Source organism: Dasypus novemcinctus, chromosome 3 (genome assembly GCF_030445035.2).
Source record: "Dasypus novemcinctus isolate mDasNov1 chromosome 3, mDasNov1.1.hap2, whole genome shotgun sequence".
Lineage (NCBI taxonomy): Eukaryota > Metazoa > Chordata > Mammalia > Cingulata > Dasypodidae > Dasypus > Dasypus novemcinctus.
The window spans coordinates 170,495,137-170,499,417 of NC_080675.1; positions in this window are offsets into that span (position 1 = coordinate 170,495,137).

Consider the following 4,281-nt stretch of genomic DNA (forward strand, 5'->3'; position numbering starts at 1 on the left):
AAAAAAAAAGAATTTGTTGGTTGGATGAACCAAAGGATAGAATGGGCAGGGATGGGCCAGCTTCAGGCCCAGCGGGATCCAGAACCGAAACACCAGGAGGAGTGTCTGTTTCTCCGGCTCGTCATCTCTGGGCTTCTCTCTCCCAGGGGCCTTCTTTCTCTCCGGCACAGAAGGGCATTCTCTGCTTCTCTGCACAGCAGGAAATTTGGCCCCAGCCAGTGCAGGACTCACTCCTGGCCCTCTACCAAAGAGGAAAAGAAATCTTCCCTCTGGTTCCATTTAAAAGAAGGACAACAGAGAACAGAAAGGACTTGAGGTGCCTGCTCTTCTGGGTGGGATGGGATGAGAACGTCCGTTGAGAGCCCAGTCAGAGCCCAATAGTCAAAACGGGGGCCACGTCCCCCGGAATAAAGGGCGTGGTGCTTGAGGCAGGAAAAACGTGAGGGAAGCCTATACCAGCCATGAGATTGTTTTTCTGGAATGAGGGTCCACAGTTTTTATCCAATTGTCAAAGGGATCCCTACCCCAAAAACTCGGAGCCCTACGAGGAATCTTGGTGATCGCCTCGTTCAGCTCCCCCGTTCTGCAGAAGGGAACACTGAGGTGCAGGGAGGTGAGGTGATTTGCCTAAGATCACACATCTATGGTGAGATTCCACGTTTGACTGGATGAAGGCTGGGGAGGGGGATATGTGCAAAGGAGGCGTCCAAACTTGATCTGAAGTTTAGAGTAAGAGAAACAGTTTTGAAATGATGGAGTACCATAGTAAGAGCGTGCTGGGGAAAACAAAGCACGCAGTCAGGGAAGGCCCATTTTCTAAAATGCTAAAGTCAACACGGGCTGCTTGGGTTATGTTCTAAGGCCCCACCAGTGTTTGTAATCTTTGAGGAATTTTGAAGAACGGGTGAGGCCCCAGATCACCGGAAATGGGCAAGTGTTTTTCTGATTTTCCAAAAGAGGAACAAACACATTCCAAGAACTGCAGGGTAGTGAGCTGGACAGGGCTCCAGCGAAGGCTTGTTAAAAACAGGTCGTGCCAGACGAGGCTTGTTTCCATTTTTGAGCAAGTTTTTAGCCTGGCAGTTTCCTCCAGGGACTACTCTAGAGTCCAGGACTTCTGGCTTGTTAAATCTGTAAAGAACATTTAGGAATTATATAACCAGGGATGGAAAACAGCTGGCCCCCAGGTGAATTCAACCGTTAGACATTTTTATGTGGCCTATCCAGTCCTTTAAAATAAATGAAAATATTTCACATCCAAGCTGCCCTTCTGGCTTTGGGACGATGCTGGGCTCTGTTCCTGCCTAGCAGTGGTCGTCACTATCCTCAATAGATAAAGCGTGCACACTCCACTTCACCCCAGGCCCCGTCATTCCCTATCGCCTCACCTGCGACCAGCCTCATTCATTACTGTAATCTGTCTAGCCCCAGGAGGCATTTGAGTTTGTGACTCTGATCTGAAGCACTGTGCCATGTTATAGAGACTCGGAGAAAAGAAGTGGGAAGGAGGGCACTTCTGATTCCTCGCAAGATGGCAATCTAGAAGAAGTTACAGGCTCCTGCCCACAAAGTCAGCTCTGGAGAAACTGTGGAGGCAGAGAGAAGTTTGGATCTGAGGAACAAACCTAAGCCTCTGAAAGCTTCCAGGGAGACCCCTGGCTGTTGTGAACTGGTGTGTGTGTGCTGGGTGTTTGGGGGGTGGAGGACGGGTGTGAAGCTGGGGTGCAGAGTGGTCTGACACATCCATCGGCGGATGGGCTGGAGGAGCTCTTTTAAGTCCTGCTCTTGCTTCTCCTTCACACTGACTGAGACCGCCCCTGCTGCCCCACTGACTGAGTGACAGAGGCCAGGAGCGAGAGCTCAGGTTGCAAGGACTAGTGGGGATGTGGCCCCGCTGGGGCAAGAGCTGTGAACACAGGTGAGGGCAGAGCAGCTACTCTCAGGCATTCACTTCTCCCCCATCTCTGTCCAAACAGCCAGGCTGGTGGCTTCCCAGCAGGAGGCTCCTCCCCGCAGCATGGCCTCTTTCTAAGAGTTCAGGGGCAACCTTGACCGCAGGCATCGCTTGGTGGCCCAGCAACCAGTGGGAGAGCTGCAGAGAAGGATCAGATGTCGCTGTGTGGTGGGTGGGGCCCCACGCCTGACCCCCTCCCCTCTCCTCAAACTTACAGGGGACACACTGAAGGACAAACGTCCCCCAAACCCAGAGTGTTGGATACTTCAAAGGGAACATGAGTTCAAAGGACAGACACTCGAGAAGGACATATCCCACGTAAAAAAAAACACACAGAAAATTGAGCAAAATATATAATATGAAGCAGAATTAAAACAAACAGAACAAGAATTTGAAATAAGAATCTTAATCTTCAAAGAGTTAAGAGAAGATGTTAAAGAAATTGAGCAAATGGGATGGTTTTAAAACATGTCCATAAATTCTTTGATACTCCTTTACGGGGTGGACCTTAAATCCTGTCTCCTTGAGTGACGGTGTATGACTTCCAGGACGAGGTCATAAAAGGCACATGGTTTCTACGTTGCTCTCACTGTCTTGGAACACTTGCTCTGGGGAGAGCCAGCTGCCAGCTGCCCTGTCAGGAGGACATTCAAGCAGCCCTAGAGGGAGACCCATGTGTGAAGGAACTGAGTCCTTCTACTAAGAGCCACCAAGGAACTGAGACCCCCAGCCAACAAATACGCGAGTGAACAATCTTGGAAACAGACCCTCCAGTGCCAGGCAAGCCTTTGGCTGGCATCAGCCCAGGCTGCCAGCTTGACTGCAACCTCACGAGAGGTTATGAGCTGGACCACCCATCCAAGTCTGCCCCAAACTCATGACCCACAGAAACTGTGGGATTATAAATGTTTGCTGTTTTGAGCTGCTAAGTTTGTGGGTAATTTATTACACATGATAAATAATTAAGATATTGGGAATAGGAAATTATAAGAACCAAGTGGGAACACTTTATTAAAAATAGGAGTTGCTTTCATTCATTACTAGTAGGAATGCAAAATAGTACAGCTACATTGGAAGAGAGTTGGACAGTTTCTTACAAAGCTTAACGTAGTCTTACCATACAATCCAGCACTCATGCTCCTAAATATCTACCCAACCGGTCTGAAAACTTGCATCCACACAAAACCCTACACACAAATGTTTATAGCAACTTTATTCAAAACTTCCCCAGGGAAAAGGATGTGGTTCAACCAACTGGGCTCCCGTCTACCATATAGGAGGTCCAGGGTTTGATGCCCAGGACCTCCTGGTGAGGGCAAGCTAGCCCACACGGAGTGTGGCTCGTGAGAGAATGTGGCCCCACGCAGGAGAGCCGTGCTGCGTGGGAATACCACCTTGTGCAGGAAAGCCACCCGGGGCAGGAGTGCCAGCTGACATGGAGAGCTGACATAGCAAGATGAACCAACAAGAGACACAGAGGAGAGAAAATAAGAAGATGTAGCAGAACATGGGAGCTGAGGTGGCACAAGAGAGTAATCGCCTCTTTCCCACTCTGGAAGGTCCCAGGATCGATTCCTAGAGCTGCCTAATGAGAATACAAGCAGACACAGAAGAACACACAGCGAATGGACACAGAGAGCAGACAATGGGGTGAATGGTGGTGGTGGTGGGGAGAAATAAATTTTTTTAAAAATAAAAATCTTAAAAAAAAAACGATTTCCCGAAACTGGGGGCAGCCAAGGACTTCAATAGATGCATGGATAAACAAACTGCAGCACATCCACACATTATTCAGCAGTAAAAAGGAATGAGCTATGAAGTCACAAAAATGCAGGGAAGAAACTTAAGTACATATTGCCAATTGCAAGAAGTCAGTCTGAAAAGGTTACATCTTGTATGATTCCAATTACATGACATTCTGGAAAATACAAAAATCTGTAGTTGTGAGGGGAGGGAAGGAAAGTGGAATAGGTAAAGTGCAGGGAATTTTTAGGACCGTGAAACTATTCTGCATGATTCCATAACGATGGGTAATTACACCAATCTGTATGACAAATGTAATGGCCCTATGCATTTGTCAAAAACCATACAACTTTATAGCACAAGGAGTGAACCCTAATGTATGAAAAAATTTAAAATCTCATTTAGCAGTTCTCCAGGGGTACCCCAGGCAGGGTTCTCAGGGAAACAGAACCAAAAGGAGATAGATATGTGAATATTGTGAGATTTATTCTAGAAATTGGCTCAATAACTGCAGGGATTGGCAAGTCTAGATTCTGTAGGGCAGGCCACAAGTTTCGAGTTCTGATAAAGTTTTCAATGACTTT